Below are 23,731 nucleotides of genomic sequence, written 5' to 3' on the forward strand. Positions count from 1 at the left end.
TCTCCGCAGATTCTCATCTTTGAATATCCCAGACACAAGCTTGATTGGGAAACTTGTGTAATAGCTCTCCAGCACCAGTAGGTGTGGCAGGCTCCATCTCTATGCCGGAAGTTGTCGCGTGAGGTCACTGGCACCTCCTGATATATATATATATATATATATATATATATATATATATATATATATATATATTTATGTTCGATGGCATGTGTAGCTGCAGATACACATGCTGTGCATTATCCTGCCATCTAGTGTTGGGCTCGGAGTGTTACAAGTTGTTTTTCTTCGAAGAAGTCTTTTCGAGTCACGAGACCGAGGGACTCCTCCCTTTTGACTCCATTGCGCATGGGCGTCGACTCCATCTTAGATTGTTTTCTTTCCGCCATCGGGTTCGGACGTGTTCCTCTTTGCTCCGTATTTCGGTTCGGAAAAGATAGTTAACCATCGGAAAATTCTACGGTATTGTTTGTGCTCGGTACCGGGTTAGTGCTAGCACTTCGACACCGAAGAAAGAAGAGCTCCGGCAGCCCTTCGGGGCTTCCACTCCTTGGCGGGGCCTGGATGGACGCCCGACCGCGTCCATCTTCAAACCTCATGGACCGGACCCCCTTCCGCTTCTGCCCCAACTGCCACGGAAAGTATCCTTATACAGACCAACACTTGGTCTGTAATCTGTGTTTGTCTCCTGAACACAAAGAGGATACTTAGTAAACGTTTTTAGAAGAAAAGTGGTTAATGCTCATGTCGCACATCTGAAACGAATCAAGTTCAAAGTCGCATAACGTATATTTAGGCGCGGTGCCAACCTGGTCAAGGAAACCCAACCACCAAGGGTTTCAAGAGTACACAGAATATACAAGCGGAACCCGCATAGGGACCACCTCTGTCCCGTGCTGTGAGGTACAAATTGAAAAAGAACAGAGGACCAGTGCACTCCAAAACAATATAATATAAATATAAAGCCCAAGATGAGTAGAGTTGCAAAAGATATTTTAATCCTTGATATAAAGCATGTGAGAAATCAGAAAACAGCCAACACGTGTTTCGTCCTCACGGACTTTTTCAAGGCTGAAACATAAACAAATGGCAATTCTTACACATGAGGTTACTAATATATAAGTAGAAAAGATGGTGGGTGATACATCGTGTAAAGATCAATCATAGGAAAACAGATTTTAGCACGAGGGACAGAACCCTTTACTGTGCACAGACAATTCGACAAAGGCGATACCCCATTGTTAAACCATTAAGGAAATTGGACATGCTATTGGACAGCCCCAAAAACTCACTCCAAAATAATGAAGGCCAAGGGGACGCCACCGCCAACAGGCCATGGCTAAACCCGGAAACACAGTGACCACGGCACCGTAAAAGGCCTCCCAGCCGAAGACATCCGACTCCGGTCGAGATACCGGCTCCGACCAAAATCGACACCGAGAGTTCGGCACCCCGAAAGTCAAAAAGGTTTCCTCGGAGCTGAAAAAGACTGTCAAAGACTTTGGTGCCGAAAGATGCGGCCTCGGAGCCGAAACCAGGCTCCTATACAGAAGAACAAGGCCTTTCAACTCAACTACAAGGTCACAGATTTGAACAAGAACTGGGCATGGGAGAGCCAGACCATACGCAGAGGAGGTTGCATATACAAAAAGACACAGGGAAAATCCAAACTCTTCCTCCAATAAAGATGAAGCGCAAGCTCGCATTCCAAGAATCCGAAATGCAGCCAAAAGCTAAAGTGGCTAAAGAAAAGACACCACCACAATTCTCGCCACAGCAATCGCCATCACATTCGCCACATCTATCCCCGGTAGCAACACCCCCAATGATGCAGTCACCGACACACACGGGGATGTCCCAAGATGACCCGGATGCATGGGATTTGTATGATGCACCGGTCTCAGACAATAGTCCTGATTGCTACCCGGCAAGGCCGTCACCACCTGAGGACAGCACTGCATACATGCAGGTGGTTTCAAGGGCAGCTACATTCCATAATGTAGCATTGCATGCAGAGCCCATAGAGGACAACTTTCATCTACTCACAGCCAATACCAAAGCTTGCCAATGCTGCCAGGCATGTTACAACACGCCAAACAAGTGTTTCAGGACCCAGTAAAAGGCAGAGCCATCACGCCTAGGGTGGAGAAGAAATATAAACCTCCCCCTACTGACCCTGTTTATATCACACAACAATTAACTCCTGATTCAGTGGTAGTGGGAGCAGCCCGGAAAAGGGCAAATTCCCAAACCTCAGGGGACGCACCACCGCCCGACAAGGAAAGTCGAAAATTCGATGCAGCAGGCAAGAGGGTGGCAGCACAGGCACCCAATCAGTGGCGGATTGCCAATTCCCAAGCTCTACTGGCTCGATTCGACAGGGCACATTGGGATGAAATGCAACATCTCATTCAACACCTTCCCAAAGAGTTCCACAAACGTGCCCAACAGGTTGTTGAGGAGGGCCAAGCTATCTCGAACAACCAAATAAGGTTGGCTATGGACTCAGCAGACAGCAGCAAGGACAGTGAACACGGCAGTAACCATTCGTAGACACGCATGGTTACGAACCTCCGGATTTAAGCCAGAAATCCAGCAGGCTGTGCTGAATATGCCTTTCAACGAACAACAATTGTTTGGGCCGGAGGTGGATACGGCAATAGAAAAACTGAAAAAAGACACGGAAACGGGTAAAGCCATAGGCGCGCTCTACTCCCCACAGAGCAGAGGCACTTTTAGGAAGCTGCACTTTAGAGGGGGGTTTCGTGCCCAAACCACAGAGCCTTCCACCTCACAAGTCAGACCCACATATCAGGGCCAGTATCAGAGAGGAGGGTTCCGAGGACAATATAGGGGTGGACAGTTCCCTAATACAAGAGGGAAATTCCAGAGCCCCAAAAACCCACAAACCAAACAGTGACTTCAATGTCACAAACCCCCACCACACAACACCAGTGGGGGGGAGATTTACAGATTATTACCACAACTGGGAACACAAAACTACGGACGAGTGGGTCCTAGCCATTATCCAACATGGTTATTGCATAGAATTCCTACATTTGCCACCAGATGTGCCTCCAAGAGCACACAATATGTCCAGAAAACACTTAGACCTGTTACAACTAGAAGTCCAAGCATTGTTACAAAAAGAAGCAATAGAACTAGTACCAAACCATCAAAAGGGAACAGGTGTTTATTCCCTGTATTTCCTAATTCCAAAGAAGGACAAAACACTGAGACCCATATTAGACCTCAGAACCTCAGAATCTTACATCGAATCAGATCACTTTCACATGGTGACACTTCAAGATGTGATTCCCTTGCTTAAACAACAGGACTACATGTCAACATTAGATCTCAAGGATGCTTATTTCCACATACCCATACATCCTTCCCACAGGAAATACTTAAGGTTTGTAATCCAAGGCGTGCATTACCAATTCAAAGTGTTACCATTCGGCATAACAACACCCCTACGGGTATTCACAAAATGCCTTGCAGTAGTAGCCGCTCACATCAGGAGACAGCACATGCACGTATTCCCTTACTTAGACGATTGGTTAATAAAAACCAGCACTCAGCAACAGTGTCTTCTACACACAAAATACGTCATAGAAACCCTACACAAACTAGGGTTCTCTATAAACTACCAAAAATCAATCTACAACCGTGTCAAATACAACAATACTTAGGAGCAACAATCAACACACAAAAGGGGATTGCCACTCCAAGTCCACAAAGGGTACAAGCCTTCCAAAATGTAATACTAAACATGTACCCAAACCAACACTATCAAGTGAGGTTTGTAATGAAACTCCTAGGAATGATGTCTTCATGCATAGCCATTGTCCCAAACGCAAGACTACACATGCGGCCCTTACAACAGTGCCTAGCAACACAATGGACACAAGCACAGGGTCAACTTCAAGATCTAGTGTTGATAGACCGCCAAACACACTTCTCGCTTCAATGGTGGAATCCTATAAATTTAAACCAAGGACGGCCATTCCAAGACCCAGTGCCTCAATACGTGATCACAACAGATGCTTCCATGATGGGGTGGGGAGCACACCTCAAGCAGCACAGTATACAGGGACAATGGGACGTTCAACAAAGGCAACTGCATATAAATCATTTAGAGCTGTTAGCAGTGTTTCTAGCATTGAAAGCATTTCAACCGCTAATAGTCCACAAACACATTCTTGTCAAAACAGACAACATGACAACAATGTATTACTTAAACAAAAGGAGGGACACACTCATCACAACTGTGTCTCTTAGCACAAAAGATTTGGCATTGGGAGATTCACAATCACATTCGCCTAATAACACAGTACATCCCAGGGATTCAAAACCAGTTGGATCGACAATCTCAGTCGAGATCACCAACAAACACACAAATGGGAAATTCATCCCCAGTTACTACAAACTTACTTTCTACACTGGGGAACATCAGAAATAGACCTATTCACAACAAAAGAAAACGCAAAATGCCAAAACTCTGCGTGCAGGTATCCACACCCTCAGTCCAAGGGCAATGCATTATGGATGAGTTGGTCAGGGATATTTGCCTACGCTTTTCCCCCTCTCCCACTCCTTCCTTATCTGGTAAACAAAATGAGTAAAAACAAACTCAAACTAATACTAATAGCACCAACCTGGGCTCGCCAACCCTGGTGTACAACACTACTGGACCTGTCAGTAGTACCTCATATCAAACTACCAAACACACCAAATCTGTTAACTCAACACAAACAACAGATCAGACACACAAATCCAGCATCGCTCAATCTAGCAATCTGGCTCCTGAAGTCTTAGAATTTGGACATTTAGACCTTACACAAGAATGTATGGAGGTCATTAAACAAGCTAGAAAACCAACTACAAGACATTGTTACGCAAACAAATGGAAAAGATTTGTTTATTACTGCCATAATAATCACATTCAACCACTACGTGCTTCCGCCAAAAAACATTGTAACCTACTTATTACACTTACAAAAATCTAAACTAGCATTTTCTTCCATTAAAATACATCTCACAGCAATATCTGCCTATCTACAGATTACACATTCAACATCACTCTTTAGAATCCCAGTCATCAAAGCATTTATGGAGGGTTTAAAAAGAATCATACCCGAGAACACCACCAGTTCCCTTGTGGAACCTCAATATTGTATTGACACGGCTCATGGGTCCACCATTTGAATCCATGCACTCTTGTGAGATGCAATACTTAACCTGGAAAGTAGCCTTCCTAATAGCTATCACATCTCTTAGAAGAGTAAGTGAAATACAAGCATTTACTACACAAGAACCCTTTATACAGATACATAAACATAAAGTGGTTCTCCGTACAAATCCCAAATTCTTACCAAAAGTTACATCACCGTTCCACCTAAACCAAACAGTGGAACTTCCAATCTTTTTTCCACAACCAGACTCTGTAGCTGAAAGAGCCTTACATACGTTAGACATTAAAAGATCACTAATGTATTACATTGATAGAACAAAACAGTTTCGCAAAACAAAACAATTGTTTGTAGCCTTCCAAAAATCCTCATGCAGGAAATCCAATATCTAAACAAGGCATTGCCAGATGGATAATGAAATGTATTCAGACACGCTATATTAAATCAAAAAGAGATCTACCTATTACACCAAAGGCGCACTCCACTAGGAAGAAAGGCGCCACAATGGCCTTTCTAGGAAATATACCTATGACAGAAATCTGTAAGGCAGCTACATGGTCTACGCCTCATACATTCACAAAACACATGCCATCGAACGGAAAATGTCACTTACCCAGTGTACATCTGTTCGTGGCATGAGAGGCTGCAGATTCACATGCGCCCTCCCGTCTCCCCGGGAGCCTGTAGCTGTTATAAGTTGATAAAACTTGTACATTTGTAAATATATACAATTTTTATACACATTATGTACATACATACTTACTCCATTGAATGGGCACCTTTACTATATACTCAACTCCTACCTCACCCTCTGTGGGGAAAACAATCTAAGATGGAGTCGACGCCCATGTTCAATGGAGCCGAAAGGGAGCTGAAAGGGAGGAGTCCCTCGGTTTCGGGACTCGAAAAGACTTCTTTGAAGAAAAACAACTTGTAACACTCCGAGCCCAACACTAGATGGCAGGATAATGCGCAGCATGTTAATCTGCAGCGTCTCATGCCACAAACAGATGTACACTGGGTAAGTGACATTTTCCATATATATATATACACACATATATATATATATAGCATATATATAGCATATATCTTACCTAGTGGCGGTCGCCATTGGGTAGTTCTAGTTAGGACCTAGTTTCTATAGAAAAAGTGTTTTTTTGTTTTGTTAATAACTTTGGCGCCATTTGATGAATCTTAACAAAATTGTCCCAGAAAATACAACACTCACTTCAGCGTCTGTCTGGAAAGTTTTGGGTGATCCGTCAAGCGGGGGCCAAGAAAATGTTTGTCCCAAAATGATTTTCCCCATGCATTTTTCTATAGGGATTTTTAACAGAAATTGCGTCCGAACCACTGGACTCCCATAGAGAGTGCATTTAGCAGCCAAGAAGGCTTGTGATATTAAGATAAAATAATCCCACTAACTCTGAAGGAAAAAAAACATTCTTTCCTATTCCTAATTTATATGACTTCCTATAGGAGGGTTGAGTGGGAAATGCACCAGTGTTTAGTTTTGTTATGGTAGAGCCTTGAATCACTAGGCTTTTAGGTGAAAAATATGAAGGGAAACAAACGCCAGATAATTTGAAGCTAATAGAGCAGTTTACTGCTGTAGTAGTTGTTAAATGCTACCAGATTCCCTACTGCCTCTATAAGGACTTTCTCAATAGGGAGAAGAGGTTCATTAGATGGTGTGGTTGTTTGTTTAAAGTCTATCAGGAAATGGAACAATGCTCTATTAAGGAAAGAGAGAGTTGTAAGGTTTCTGCATGCTTTTTTCAGCACAAATTGAAAAGAAACAATTTCTTGTGGCCATGAATCAGGGGTGGAACTATGCAATATCAGGGAGATTATGAGAGGGCCTTCTATGTGTACCTGGGTCTGATGTTAGTCTGAGTCAGACCAAAATAAGCAACAAATAAACTGCCCAATAAAAGTGCTCTGTTCTCTTCTCTACATTGCTCCTCTTCAAGGAATGTTTATATTGCCCATCTTGGTCTAGTTTTTTTACGGGGATCTGAGTTGGCTCATGCCATGGCAGTATCACTTGTAGTATCACCAGTGCTGAGGTCAAACTTGCTGCCAACCCTGGTATCAGATTCTGCATTGGTGCCGACGCCAGGAAGGGGGATCCCATATTGGAAGAAACGCCTGTGCATGCCAGTAGATCACACAGTGGCAGTGGAATATATAGCATCAGAAGGTACCTGAATAGAGCCACATACAGACCCATGGAGCCAGGTGGCACTCCAGTGGGGACATCTGCCTTTTGATACATTGTCAGAAAAGATGTTGGATCCATTCCCGGTATTGGAAACTCAGTTTATGCTAGCATCAGTACTGATAAAGGTGGAGGTAGACAACAGCACCGTAGTCTATGGTGGTGGCAAAGCCTCTTGAGGGTACAGCTCCACTAGTTTAGGTTCAGGTGAAGACTAGGGCTAGAGAGAAGCCTTAGGAGCAATTTTACTTGGGATTTCGACACCCTGGGAGAAGAATAGTGTTTATCTCTTATTGTGTTGATGCCTTTTTCCTTCAATGATTTAGTGGGGGGAGAAGATCTCATTCTTTCTCTGACCCTAAAACGAGATCTAGTTCAACAACGGTCATCATGCTCATCCTTCTCATTCACCATAAAATGTTTGACCCTCTATTTCTTTATTGCCTTAGAATTAATGACACCTCAATGGGTCATTCCTCGAGCCAGAGCACCTCAGGCAGTCGTCATGTGGATCTGTAATGGACATTTGTCCATTACATTTTCAACAGTGGTTGAACCTTCATTTCGTAGGGTGTGACATTATCACCTGCACTGCAAAAGATTTCTTACATCACATGATAAAGAGAGAATCTTCAGACCCGCATCGAAAGGTGGAGGATAAAACAGAACTGATATCAGGACACCAAGGTGGCTACTTAATGGCTCCATTGATGTTACTGCAACTTCACTTCTGGTGTCAAAATTAAGCCAGCACCCCCTATTGGCTCCAGAGAACTATTGCACATTTTTCCAGTTCTAGTCTGCTCTTGAGATATTCAAAGGTAAGGAATTTGCAAGTAGAAGTATCCACCATAAAATGTATTTTTCTTTATCAATTTATTTCTGAATCATGTTTTTGCCAGTCACTTATCTTTATTTTTCCTCTGTTCTCTTAACCATTCTTCGCTGCTTCTTTTCTTGCCCTGCAGTCTCATTCTGGTTTTCTGGTTCCTGAAACTGAAGGAAAGCTTTCAGACTTAATTGGATTCTGAAAGTATGCAGGTCACAGAAATGCAAATAAAAGTGGAATCTTTGATGTTGTTATGTGAGACTCCCCAGTAACTGTTAAATGGCAAGGAGGATTTTTTGTGATATTGTTGGTTTGGTGAACAGGAAGTTGAAGAGAGACCTTACCCCAGAGGAGACCCTTTCTATGATCTCCCTTGTAATCGCTATAACTCTGCACCATTTTCTTTCCGTATCTCACTATCAGCCTTTGTATGAATAATGCATATTGGTTGGTCTGTCACTCCTCCACAGATCATGGAAAACGTAGCGGTCCTTTGAAGGCGGTAGAAACCGTTTCTTCTGGTGTAAACAGACATCAGGACCCATTGTGCCATGCTATATAGTCAGACATTTTTAAGCCTACCATCTATCATAGAGTCTGAGAACATCCTTTGCAACACCTCATTCATGTTTTTTTTTTTTGTTAGTACACAATTGGTTTACTCTTTATACAATATAATACACTTCAGTGTCAGTATGGACTAACTATGTCCCCTTTTCCTTTTAGTATCCAAAATGTACACCCATGATTGTGTGATTTTTATTGGAGCTGGGAGTTCAGTATCTCGGTCTCTTGAGGCTAAGTCTACCTGAGCCCTTTTCTAAATGGCTTAATCGTAGCCCATGCCTATTAATGTGCTTCCGTCAGAACATAGTGCTTCCATGCTGCCTTGTTCACTTTGCCCAGCGTTGAAAATGTACGGCTCAAAAATAACATTAATGGGGGGCATGGCATGGCTCGCACAAAGAGGGCCGCCATCTAAACGAGCTTCGCTGCTCTGAAATAAAAACTACTGAAATCCGGACATAATCCAGCAACACCCTTCCCTAAAGAAAAAGGGTTCAAGAGACCAAACGAACTGCTGACGTCTGAGGCCCTGAGAAATTTGAAACTGCCCTGAGGGTTCCAACCACAAGAAGAAGCAAACCGCACCTGGGGAGTTGATGGAGTGAGTGCCTGGGCCCCAGCATGTGCAGTGGTGGCAGAGGGGCACGTGAGTGGCGAGAGCGGATGTGCTCCCCAGGACCCAAACAGGCGGCCAAAGGAAGGCAGTGGCGGGGACTCGTCTGGCGCCCTGGAAAGTGTGGTGAGGAGGACAGGGCCCAAGGCGGTGACCGGCTCAAGCGGGTTGGGGCAGAGGACTGAGTGGCGGCAAGCGGTCCCCCGAGTGGGTCTGCTGACTGTCTAGACCCCAGGGTGGGTTGCAATGGCGTAGAATCGTGTGAGTGGCAAGAGGGGTCCCAGACCAGCCGGCCATTCCCTGCAGTGAGACAACCGTGTATCTGGGCCTGGCGAGTGCTGCAGGGTCAGAGGGGCCCTTGAGCAGCAGGCAGAGTCCCCAATCCTTTGGCCCGAGGCCCAGGCGCAAGAACGAGGGACAGGAACGACGAGGACTCGTCCTGGCTGCCGGGAGAGAGCATTAAGAGAGACCTGGCAAGCGACAGTGGCCAGCTGAGGCGGGTGACCCTCCGAGCGGAGCTGCCGAGGACAGGCAAAGCAGAGAAAAGGTCGGGAGAGGAGGCGGAGGGGAGTGCTGTGATTGTGCCCCTTCGTCCTGGCCCCCAATGATGGGCGCTTGCAGCGGTGGATTGCCTACCCTGGGGAGAGCCAGAAATCCTGCAACTGGGCCCAGCGAGGAAAAACGGTTGGGCCAGCGTCAAAGGGGCCTGTAAGAGGGAGCACTGGTGCCATTAATAGAGACATCCAAGAGAAGTGGGGTTTGCGTGGAAAACACTCCCAAGACGGAGGGGCTTGTGAGGACTACCCCGCAGCAAAGAGACCTGAGAATAGGAGTGCAAGTGAGGGGGCCTGAGAGAGACAACAGAGCTATCAGTGGAGACAGAAAGACGCAGGAGGTTAAAAGGATCGACAGCGCAGAGAGGCAAGGCAGAGGGCTGCTTTGCTGCCTATCATATTGAAACCCAAAAATCAAGGCCACCTGCAATCTAATAAAATGGACAATTATGCAATCACTAAGCAGGCGCCAACCTCGTCAGGGCAAGACAGCCAGAGTAGGGACATTAGAGCCTTAGCTAGGAGCTATAATGGGGGCAGTCTCAGATCTCAAGTCCACTTTAGAGCCCAAGTTGGACGCAGTGACGGCTGACGTCTCCCTCCTGCATGCAGATCTACAGAAGTTGGCAGACAAGATGTCCACAGCAGTATCTGAGATACAGACACTCCGGTCGACCTCCTAGAGCTTAGAAGAACAAGTCTGAATCGTCACTACGCAGCAAGCAACAATGGCAGCCAGGCTAGAAGACCAGGAAGGCCGCGCAAGACAGAACAATATCAGGGCAGTCAGGGTCCCGGAAGGCGCGGAGGGGGCAAGTGTGGACCTCTTTCTTGAAGACCTTATATGGAAAACCCTCTGCTCCAAGCGATTATCAAACTTTTTCTCTGTGGAAAGGGCACAATGGGCACCAATACCGCCTCCGAGACCGGGGGCTCCTCCAAGAACAATCCTTGCTAGAATCTTCAACCACCGGGATTGCGATGCCATTCAACAGGTGGCTCGCACCCATGGGGACTTGCCCTACGAAAATGCGATCATTAGTTTTTTTCCGGACTACACGTTCCAAGCCCAGAAACAAAGTCGTAGTTTCAACGAAGTTAAAAAAGCACTGCCTGCCAAGGAACTTGAATATATGATGCTCTTCCCAGCAAAGCTCTGTGTAATAGCGGAAGGCAAATCCTGCTGTTTAACCTTGCCAGCAGACACGTGTGACTGGGTCGAAGGCTGGCCTCAGGGAGGCCGACGAGCCCGTAAGAAAGGGAAAGATGCACACACGAGTATTCAGCATCAAGCTGGCTCTGGAAGAAATGGAAAGGGGCAAGCCACAGGACCTAAACAGCAGGGAGGCTAAGAAACTGGATTGTAGCGGCCAAGATGTTGTAAAATGAATTGACTGAACATATCAACAGGAGTGACTTATCCGACCATCATTCGGCATGAGCGGAGCCAGCCAACCCTTAACAGTTTTAGGGGGTTATGACTCTGGCGGTCTGTTTAATAGTGGCGGTAGTACCGCAAACAGGCTGGCGGTACATACCTCCACTATCATGACATTGGCGGTTTGGCCAAAGCCATACCGCCAAGTTAACACACCGACCGCCACGGCGGTAACGAACGCTGGGCTGGAGACTGTTGTCTCCAGCCCAGCGGCCATTATTAGGCCGCCCATGGAATTTTGACCCTGCCCACTTCTGTGGTTTCTGTACCCGGCACTGGAATTCCTTACCTGCCACTGATAGGGGTCTTCCCGTCCTCCTCCCCCTCTACTGAGCCCTCCCCCTCCCACTCCCGACCCCCCACACCCCTTATAAACACATACACGCACAGATACACACCCATACACACACGCATACACACAGTCACCCACGCATGCCTACATTCATACACACTTACAGCAAAACTCACAAACATACATCCAGGCACACACCCAATCACACAACACAACATGCACGTACACACACACACCCACTCATACACACACGCATTACACACGCATGCGCGCATTCAAACACAGTCACCACCCCACACACGCACAGAACACCCCTCATCCCCCTCTCCTGTTGGAGAACCCGACTTACCTGCTTGCAGGGGGTCCTCTGGCAGGAGACTGGACGCGGCGCTGCTGCCAGCAGCAGTGTCCACCAGCAAAACACCACCAGGCCATATCATGGGACATGATACAGTATGCAGCGTTTTGCTGGCGTGGCGCTGCTGCTGGCAGCAGCACCACCTTACCGCCGTCCGCCGCCATCACCGTAGCCGGAATTCCACCAGACTAAGTGTCATCATTTGATGGACGGTTGATAGCCAAGGTGACTGCATGTTGGCGGCCATCGCGGTGGCGGCATGCGGCATTTGCCGCTAATCTTGTAATGAGGGCCTTAATGTAACGGTTAGGGCGACAGGCACTCTGCATGTTGGGGCTGGGTGGGCAGTTCTTAACCTACTAGGCAGAGTTGCAGGGAGAGGGGATTTAGTTGGGAAGATGGGATGTTTATTCATTTCACAACAGTTCATGTTTGACTAATGAGAGCTCAGGAAGTTGGTACTCAGAGGAAGATGGGAAACCAGGGCAGGGAGGTTCGGGAGGGGTGTCGGTCTGCAGGTGCCAATAGTCCTGAGTTGCGAAAGTATCAGATCAGGCATGTTGACCACTAAGTCTTTGCCATTAAAGGCCATGACATGTAAAGTAAATGGCCTAGGCAACTAAATTAAACACACTTTTGTCCTACATTATCTTAAGAGACATACTCCAGACTTAGGCCCACATCATGAACATGGCGGTGTTTACTACTGAGTTCATGCTGGCGGTCATTCCACTGACCGCCAGCCCCCCAGGATCCAGCCGGCCGCATAAAGAACATTCTGCTGGGCGGGCTGGCAAAAACACTGTTTCCGCCCGCCAGCCCAGCAGAATGCCTGGCCGGGACATTGCTGGCGACTCCACATGGAGCCGCCATCAATGTCTCTGTGCGGCGGGTGCAGCTGCACCAGTCACACACATGACTGCCGGTAAATCGGGCAGTGACCTGCGCGATGGGGCACTGCACACAGGCCGCAGCCCTTCCCATACCAAGTGCGTGGGCCCCAGAGCACCCTTTCTGCCAGCCTTTCTGCGGCGGGGGAACCCGCCAGGGAAAGGCTGGTGCCAGAAGGGATCATTATCCGAGGGGCAGCAGTGCTGCCCTGTCGGGTAATGATTCCCTCCACCGTCAGGCTGCCTGTCCGTGTTGTTTAAATGGCGGTTCAGGCCGCCATGCAGGTGGCAGTCTTTTCACCCGCCGCCGGCATGGCGGTCTAAACCAACGGGGATCATAATGACCCCCTTAGTTTTCATACAGGAAACTCATCTGAAGGGCAAGCACCATAAAGGCTTGGACAGAATGGGGTACTTTATGTTGGCACGTTCCTGCTTTACTGCCGCCTTGAGAGGAGTGGGAATCCTACTGAGGAAGGCAGAGCTGTGTATTCCTGGTCCCATATGGACTGATCCCCTGGGCAGGTTTGTGACTCAGTCTGGAACCTGGCATGGGCGGGCCCTCAACCTATGCTCCGTGTACACCCCCCCCCCCCCCTAGACTACTTTCAGATACCCTTCCAGCCCTTGGGGCACTGATATTGCAGCTGCCCCCCAGGATTTTAATCTTGGGGAGGACATGAACGATACTAAAGACCCAAAATATGATCGGTCGACTCAGACGGTAAGGATTGAGAGAGTTACCATGTTGAAATCCTTCACAGACTTGATGGGACTAGCGAACTTGTGGAGAGCCCATAACCCCGGTGTGAAGTAATATACCTTTTTGTCCGCATCTCACAAAAGCTTCTTGCGTCTAGACTGTTTATTCACCCACCACTCAGAAGTAGGCAACTTCCAAGGGATGACCCATTTAGCGCGAGGTATTTGCTATCATTCTCCATTTGAGGCTACACTGAGGGGAGCTGTTAGAGACAATGCCCAGACTAGATCCCTGGTGGTTAAGAGAGGAAAGCTTCTCCGAAAAGACACGGGGGCAGAGCGATACGTCTCTGAAAATTGTGCGACAGTAGACTCAGCAAGCAAACTCTGTGAGGCATTCAAGATGGTACTCAGGGGGCAGACCCAGGCATTAATCGGGGGCCACAAAAAGGAGCGGAATAGTAAGCATGCAACACTGGAGAAGAGGTCAGAGGCAGAGACACTTGGGTGGGGGGGAGGGGTTTGACCTTACCAATGTCACAGGCTCTGCTTTTTAACAAAAAGAAATGTAGGACCTAGGGACCAATGAGGCACTAGCCCATGAGCGAGCTACGCAAAGGCGATTTATGAGGTCGGTGACAATGCAAATAAATTACTGACATGGTCTAGAAAAAGGGATAAAAGCAGGAACTGGGTTGCAGAGATCTGTGACGAGGAGGGAGTATGGCACTCCACAGGTAAGGCTATAGCAGGGGCCTTTGCCACCTATTATGAACGTATATACTCTTCCCAGACGACCACTACCTGAGAGGACTATGAGGAGCTACTGCGGAACCTCCCATTGGAGGAATTGTCAGGGGCTGATAGGCAGCTTTTAGATCAGGAACTGACAGTGGAAGAAGTACAACAGGCCTTAGGAGAGATTGCATCAGGGAGGGCAGTGGGCTCTAACGGACTCCCGGTAAAACTCTTTAGGAGCATATGAGATATAGTGACCCCCCATATGTTGGAAATGTTCCAGGCTGCTAAAACAGAGGGTATTCTTCCGGAAGACCAGAGACTCGCCACCAAAGTGGTCCTACATAAAGAAGGCAAGTCCCCAACGTCCTGTAGTTCATATCGTCCCATCTCCCTACTGAACCTGGAAGTCAATCTATTAGCAAAGATTCTGGTAAACAGACTACGTCCACATATGGCCAAACTAATACATAAGAATCAAACAGGCTTTATGCCACACCAAAGCACTAGGTTAAATCTAAGGCGCCTCTATGGGATCTTGCATACTACAGGGGTCCCGGGGGCGGAAGAGGCTGCGGTGCTCTCACTAGATGCCATAATGGCCTTTGACAATATTGAATGGCCCTATGTCTATGCTGTCTTATTCAGGCTAGGGTTTTACACCGGATTTTGTGCTTGGGTTCATCTGCTATATACTGGCCCCCAGGCAAGGGTCAGAGTAAATGGGGTATTGTCCCACCCATTTACGCTCCATAGAGGAACTAGGCAGGGTTGTCCTCTGTCACCTTGGTTATTTGTCCTTGCACTGGAGCCGCTGGCCACAAGGGTACCCCAGGATCCCCTGGTGTGGGGCATACCCGAAGGAAGCTGGTGAGAGGCCCGGATATCTTTATACGCCGATGATATTCTCCTAAACATCACAAGGCCCCACCGGTCCATAGACTATTGCACATTTTCCAACTCTTTGGAACCTACTCCGGGTATCAGATAAATTGGGAAAAATCCCTAGTCTTCCCTCTAACATTTGGGGACATCGCCCTACCGGCGCGGTGCTTGGCCCCAGTAAAAACCAAGGGTTTTCCGTATTTGGGATTTTTTGTGACAAAGAACCAGACAGAGTTCCTCAGGAAGATCCTTTATCCACAAGTGAACTGGCTTGGAGAGGATGGCCTACATTGGCAGAAGCTCCCCCTGTCTTTGATGGGCTGTGTTGCCCAATTTAAAATGATGTCCCTGCCTCGCCTACTCTTGTGTTCCAAAATACCCCATTTAAGGTACTTCCTGGCTTCTTCTCAAAGATCAATAGCAAAATACGCAAGCTCCTGTGGCAATAAGGATGTTTGTGGATATCCCTGGTTAAACTGCGGAGAGGAGTATATGATGGAGGTATTCCGATCCCTAATATACAAGTGTACTACTGGGCGGCCCAACTACTCTTGGTGGGTGACTGGGTATATGCAGACATGGGAGAACCCGCCTACAGAATAGATGGGGAGTCAATGGGAGAGAAGGGGTACCCCTCGGTGCTGTACTCCCGGGGAAGGGAGGGCCTACTCCCGCCCCACCGACAAGCTGCGGTGAGGGCGTGGAGAGAAGCCACCATATATTTGGGCTGGGATGGTAAATTGATGGCTGTGACTCCACTTTGGTGTAGTGACCAACTAAGTGAACTTCGCACATTAAAGGGCCTCTATAGCTGGGGATTCCTCTGCATTGATAAACTTGGAGATATCTGGAGGGGTGGTTCCCTGGTTGCTCTGGCAGACCTACAGACTGAATATGAACTGGGACCCTCCGAGAATTTTACGTACATCCAACTGGGTCATGCGCTCAGGATGCATCTCCATGTAGAAGAACAGATTCCTGACTTCTCCCTGCTGGAGGACCGCCTACTAATGGTCCCCATGCCAGAGAAAGCGATTTCTCTAATCTATAAAAATCTAATGAATAATTCAGCCGACACCGGGCACCCTCTCAGAGAGACATGGGAGCGAGATGTAGGACAAATCGAAGATGATGGCTGGCATGACGCCCTTCAGAGCCCTAGAGAGGTGGCAATCTGGTGGAGGTTCTGCCTTGTGCAACTGTTAATCCTTCACAGGTTATACTACTGTAGACCCCTCTAGCACCGCATGGGCCATGGGGATTCAGGCCTATGCAAAAGGGGGGGGTGTTGAGGTGGGGACATTCTTTCACATCTTATGGGACTGTCTGATAATACAACTGTTTTGGGTAAAAGTGGTACACATCATGACCCAAGTCACGGGGGACTCAATTCCTCACGAGCCCCGTTGGTTGATACTCCAGATGTCATGGGAGGAGGCCTGGCCGAGGCATCAGAAGACTTGCCTGATGTTAACGGCGGGGGTAGCCAAAAGTCATATTGTCCGATCTTGGGCTACATCGAGGCCGCCAGAAGTCTAGATTTGGGAGAGAAATATGGATTGGTGTCATCATGCATAACGAGTGACCTACCAAGGCAGGGATTCCCCTGGAAACTTGACAAGATATGGTTCGTATGGGGTGGATAAAGGGGGAAATGGGGGGAGGAGGCTTCACCACAAGGGTTCTCGCTTCCTAAGGGGCCACAGGGCATGATATGAATAGAAGGTTTAACAATTGATTTGATATCCTATGCAGACATGATTGTTCCAATGAAAACTGATAACTCTGACCAAGGTGTATTCGTTGACTATATTCGCTAGTACTGAGCTATGATTTAATAAAATTATGTTAAAAAAAATTACATTAATGGCTTTGTTTTTGTTTGTGTAAAAATATACCAGGCATACCTCATATGGATGTGTATAGTAAAGCAAGAAAGGTCGTTGTGATATACCTATAAACATTATATACTTGTGTAGTGATAAACGTTATATTATTATGTATATAATTGCAATCAATGAATCAGTCCTTCCATTGACTTCAATTCAGGGGAATTTGTAAAGCGCATGGCTACCCGACGGTCTTCCCAAGGCTGGGTGGGTTAGGTTCAGACTGGGAGTCCTAATCAAATAAGTAGGCTTTCAGTTGTTTTCTGAAACTAAGTAGATTATTATTTGATCGGAGGGTGAGCTGCAAAGTATTCAAAAGCTTTGTGACAATGAAGGCAAAGGAGCGCCTTCCAGATCTGGCCTTTTTCACCCAAGGGATATAGAGCTGCTGCAGGCTGTTTGGTTCAAATGCTCTGTTAGGATGATAAGTACTGATCAGTTGCAGGAGGACCTGAGGGCCCGTCTTGTGCTTTGCACAGTGGGTCATGCAAAATACTTTAAGCTGAATCCTCGTACTAATGGGTAGCCAGTGTAGTGTGGTCAGTGCTGAAGACACAGACGGCATCTTGGGAATGGCCACGAGGATCCGGGCTGTGGCGTTTTGAATTACTTGCAGTCTTTTGATGATTGAAAATCGACTCTCTAAATAGAGGAAGGTACCATAGTCAAGGCGAGATAAAATCAAGCCTTGAACCAACACTCTCTGAACAGCTATAGGTAGCCATCTAAGCCATCAAGCGGTACAGAAACCCTTTATATGATTTCAATAATGTCTTATTTTAATTATAACGTTTTAGAAAATGATATGGGTGAAAAATGCTTATTGCTCAAATGCTCAATCAGTAGAGGCGAGGGTACAATGGGGAACGGTATCACAACAACAGACTAAAGGAGAACATGCATTTGTTGGCTCACAATTAATCATATACGTTCATTTTTAACTCGGAGAGAATAGAGGTGATACACAGGTTGGACAAAGACCTATAATGTATGCGACCCAAGAGAGGCCGGGAAACGTACATGCTTCAGGGAAGGGATTTCAATGCTCACCTCTGCCCTTTTCCTGCTAGGGAAGTATGTGGATATGTAGACACAGACGATAATGGCCAGACACTCATTAGACATGATGGGCTGTGTTGATATGATAAAAAATGTTGTTGGCAAGCATAACTTTGTTTTTTCGAGCAAGGTTAGTGATCCACCTTCCTCGTTTGGACACAGATTTACAAGCAGGAGGGGAGCACAAATTATTACATTTTGATGACGAATTTTTTTTTGCTGCTTTGTATTTAATTTTAAAACACAATCCACAGCATCAATGTTACAACAACAAAGTAAGGAGAATTGCCCATGATCTCCGATTTTGAGGATGACATGGTGATTAGAACCAATGGGCTGTGTATTAGATGGGACAGGCTGAATCCTGAGAGTGTTTTAACCAAATTAATGGGCTAACAAGACTTATTTGATGTTTGTCTAAATACCTATGCTGGAGATATGGAAATAAAGAGAGCTTTTACTGAAATACCCCGAGGTTTCAAGGAGGAGTTAGTAAGTACTTCAAAGGGTAGGAGGCCTCAATCGAACCACACAAAGCACACAGCCCTTGAGGGTGGCCCTTAATAAGAATGAGAGATCTAATATAGTAATTGCAGAATGTAGACTTAGGTGTAAATTAGTGTGTATGAAAGATAGATAGTCATTAAGGAAGAGGTTTGGGCCACGTAGAGGCTAGCAACAAGAACAACAACACTGCCTTGTGGCAGGTGAATAACAAATCTTAATTTAGGGATGCGGGTGCCCCGATCACGGAGGTCCTAATCCTGGCCAGCGAGTGGGGTGCTCGCTTCATTATTACTTATTCAAATCCCTGTAATGTGGAGTCTGACTGTACTAATCTTACCTCTTTCAACCAATGATGATTGGCCCATACAGTTTTCTTGAGATGAAATTACTTCACCTATTGTCAAATGCCCCATTTAAAAAGCTCCCAGGACCCGATGGAATTCCTTCCAACCTTTTCAACTGAAAAATCCCATTTTGGGGTCCCCCTTTAACTAATGTGTTGAGGTCAGCATATAAGGCGGTGGGGTAACAAAAGGCCCCCGCAGCCCCTGCGGTGCAGGGGGTCTCAAGCTACAGGGAGGCCCTCTGCAAAGTACCCTGACCTGAAAGCTCCTGAATGATGTTGGAGTGGGTCCCCTACTTGTGTTTGCTGCCCCCCCCCCCCCCTCAGGTTTCATTATGCCACTGATAACTGGGCACTTGTTTAGAATCCTTAACCCCTTAGCTGCTGGGCCTTTTCCCCCCCAGTGCTGAGCCCTTTTTTGGCTATTTGGGGTAGTTCGCGCTTAGGGCTTCATAACTTTTTGTCCACATAAGCTAACCACGCCAAATTTGCGTCCTTTTTTTCCAACATCCTAGGGATTCTAATGGTACCCAGAGTTTGTGGTTTCCCCTGGAGGAGACCAAGAAAATAGCCAAAATACAGTGAAAATTTTGTTTTTTCCAAAAAAATGGGAAAAAAGGGCTGTCGAAGAAGGCTTGTGGTTTTTTCCCTGAAAATGCCATCAACAAAGGGTTTCTGGTGCTGAAATCACTATCTTCCCACCTTTCAGGAACGGGCAGACTTGAATCAGAAAACCACATTTTTCAACACAAATTTGGCATTTTACTGGGACATACCCCATTTTTACTATGTTTGGTGCTTTCAGCCTCCTTCCAGTTAGTGACAGGAATGGGTGTGAAACCAATGCTGGATCCCGGAATGCTAAACATTTCTGAAAACTAGACAAAATTCTGAATTCAGCAAGGGGTCATTTGTGTAGATCCTACAAGGTTTTCTTACAGAAAATAACAGCTGAAATAAAAAAATATTGAAATTGAGCTGAAAACAACAGCCATTTTTCTTTGTTTTACTCTGTAACTTTTTCCTGCGATGTCAGATTTCTGAAAGCTATATACCGTTTTGTCTGCTGGACTCTTCTGGTTGCGGGGATATAAAGGGCTTGTAGGTTCATCAAGAACCCTAGGTACCCAGAGCCAATAAATGAGCTGCACCCTGCAGTTGGTTTTCATTCTATACTGGGTATGCAGCAATTCATTTGCTGAAATATGAAGAGTGAAAAAGAGGTATCAAGAAAACCTTTGCATTTCCAAAATGTGAGCAAGATAAGATTTTGAGGAGCAGTGGTTATTTGCACATCGCTGAATTCCGAGGTGCCCATACTAGCATGTGAATTGCAGGGCATTTCTCAAATAGGCGTCTTTTTTACACACTCTCTTATATTTGGAAGGAAAAAATGTAGAGAAAGATAAGGGGCAATAACACTTGCTTTGCTATTCTATGTTCCCCCAAGTCTCCCGATAAAAATGATACCTCACTTGTGTGGGTAGGCCTAGCGCCCGCGACAGAAAACGCCCCAAAGCGCAACGTGGACACATCCAAATTTTTGGAAGAAAACAGAGGTGTTTTTTGCGAAGTGCCTACCTGTAGATTTTGGCCTCTAGCTCAGCCGGCACCTAGGGAAACCTACCAAACCTGTGCATTTCTGAAAACTAGAGACCTAGGGGAATCCAAGGAGGGGTGACTTGCGGGGCTCGGACCAGGTTCTGTTACCCAGAATCCTTTGCAAACCTCAAAAAGTGGCTAAAAAAACAAGTTTTCCTCACACTTCGGTGACCGAAAGTTCTGGAATCTGAGAGGAGCCACAAATTTCCTTCCACCCGGCGTTCACCCAAGTCTCCCGATAAAAATGATACCTCACTTGTGTGGGTAGGCCTAGCGCCTGCGACAGGAAACGCCCCAAAGCGCAACGTGGACACATCCAAATTTTTGGAAGAAAACAGAGGTGTTTTTTGAGAAGTGCCTACCTGTAGATTTTGGCCTCTAGCTCAGCCGGCACCTAGGGAAACCTACCAAACCTGTGCATTTCTGAAAACTAGAGACCTAGGGGAATCCAAGGAGGGGTGACTTGCGGGGCTCGGACCAGGTTCTGTTACCCAGAATCCTTTGCAAACCTCAAAAAGTGGCTAAAAAAACAAGTTTTCCTCACATTTCGGTGACAGAAAGTTCTGGAATCTGAGAGGAGCCACAAATTTCCTTCCACCCGGCGTTCCCCCAAGTCTCCCGATAAAAATGATACCTCACTTGTGTGGTTAAGCCTGGTGCCTGCGACAGGAATAGATCACACAACGGTCAATGTTGGTCCTTACGTGAGGCAGCTGTTGACCCTGGGGTGATCCATTCCTGACACAGGCACTAGGTGTAGGCACTCAAGTGGGGTAGTGTTTTTATCTGGACAGGTGAGGAGTCACTGGGTGGTAGGAATGTTGTGGATCCCAGCATATTCCTGTAGTTTGTGTGACAGAAATGCGAGAAAAATAGAGTTTTTTTTCAACATTTCAGCTTTGCAGGGTATTCTGGGTAAGAAAACTTTGGGGAATCCACACAAGTCACACCTCTGTGGACTCCCCCGAATGTCTAGTTTCCAGAAATGTTTGGGTTTAGTGTGTTTCTCTATATAGCCGCCGAATCCAGGACCAAAAACACAGGTGCCTGCCTTACAAAACCAGTTTGTTTTGCCATAGACAATTTTGATGTCTCCACAATATGATTTGGGTGGTGGAATTTGGGGCTGAACTAAATTGGTGAGCTCCCAAGAGAGCACTCTCTCTCTGCTTGCCGCCGCATTCACCTGCTCTCTGGGTTGGCCTAACCCACTATTACCCAGTTGCACGAACAGCTTGCGAAGGGACAGCAGGACTGTCCTCATCACCTCCCTCATAATGTACTGGAAGAGGAGTTTTCGAATGGGACTCCTCTGACTGAAAAATCACTCCCAGAGTCTGCGCCATTGTCCTATCCCTCAGATGCTGTCTCAGTATCTGATGTCTCAGTCTCTGATCCTATGTCAGAGCGGTCCTCTATAACCCGAGTGCAGGCAGCAGTCATCCATCAAGATGCCATCTCTGCTATTGGCTAAACTGTTGCTCTAAAACACTAGCCTACGTAGACAGTCACAAAATCGATGGTGTGTGTGAGATACGTGCAACAGTAGAGGCCACCTTACCTGCGCTTCTTCCCTCAATCAGCACAAACTTTCAAGACACTCAAAAAACACCTTGTCACATACCATTCGTCACAGTCTTTAGCACCTCCTGCGCCCAGTCCAACAATCATTATTGGTGCTCCCACTCCCTCCTCCTCGGATTCCCTCATTACCACCCAGCAAAAGTGCCCTTCATCTCTCCATAGACTTTACTAATGTACTCCGCTATTTACATAAAATACAGATGTGCTCTTTGCAGTAGGCATATAAACCTTCTGCGCTTCTTTATGGCACTAAAACTGCCACTAGACAAGTCGGACGCTTCTCCCCCCAGGGAAACCACACACATATTGACAAAAGTGATATATATATGACAGCCAACCACCTGAAACTCAACTCAAGCAAAACCGAAATAATCCTCTTTGGCCCACACAAAAACACCTGGGACCCCCCATGGTGGCCCACCACGCTAGGCCCTGCACCCACCCCCGCCAACCACGCACGCAACCTCAGCATCATCCTAGACTCCTCCCTCTCGATGACCCAACAAATCAACGCTCTTACCTCCTCATGCTTCAACAAACTCCGTATACTGAAAAACATTCAAATGGATCCCCACAGAGACCAGAAAAACTGTCACTCAAGCACTCATCAGCAGCAGGCTTGATTACGGAAATGCCCTCTACGCCGGCACCACTCTAAAACTCAAGCGCAAACTACACGCATCCAGAACTCAGCAGCACGACTCATCCTCGACCTCCGCCGACACCAACACATCTCTCCACACCTCAAATCCCTCCACTGGCTCCCCATTGACAAAAGGATCACCTTCAAGATCCTCATCCTCGCACACAAATCACTCCACAACACAGGCCCTGCCTACCTCAACGAGAGTCACATTCCACACCCTCACACGAAACGTCCGCTCAGCTGACCTCTCTCTCGCCTCTGTCCCCCGCATCAAACACACCACCACTGGGGGCAGATCCTTCTCCTACATTGCACCCAAAACCTGGAACGCACTCACAACCCACCTTCGCAAGACCCAAAACCTACTTCTTTTCAGGAAGGGCCTCAAAACCTGGCTTTTTGAACAGTGAACCTCCCAGCCCCTTTCCCTCCCCCCGTCCTCCCCCCCCCCCCCCCCCAGCGCCTTGAGACCCTCACAGGTGAGTAGCGCGCTTTATAAATCTCTTTGATACAGATCTACCTCTATATATATATATATATATATATATATATATGTATATATATATATATATATATATATATACATAGATATATCTATAGATATATCCATGTACCTAGATATATCTATCTACATAGATATATACATAGATATATACATATATATTTTTTTTAGTAGTTGTATGGTTTCCTTGGGGGCCAAAATGACCCCCAGGGAAACCCTACAACATCTAAAAAAAAATTGCCCCCACAGGGGGTCACCCTGCCCACGGGCGATCCCGTCATTTCATTTTTTTTTTTTTTTTTTTTTTTTTAAATCCCCTGGGG

At 46.7% G+C, this 23,731-nt stretch overlaps 1 protein-coding gene across 5 annotated transcripts in view; it reads left to right on the forward strand.

Moving 5' to 3' along the window:
* The window catches only part of LOC138296130 (PHD finger protein 7-like), a 1,092,052-nt gene that overhangs the window by 392,516 nt on the left and 675,805 nt on the right, over positions 1-23,731 (forward strand). The window lies entirely within an intron of this gene.

The sequence above is a fragment of the Pleurodeles waltl genome, chromosome 5 (assembly GCF_031143425.1).
Source record: "Pleurodeles waltl isolate 20211129_DDA chromosome 5, aPleWal1.hap1.20221129, whole genome shotgun sequence".
In the NCBI taxonomy this organism is placed as follows: domain Eukaryota; kingdom Metazoa; phylum Chordata; class Amphibia; order Caudata; family Salamandridae; genus Pleurodeles; species Pleurodeles waltl.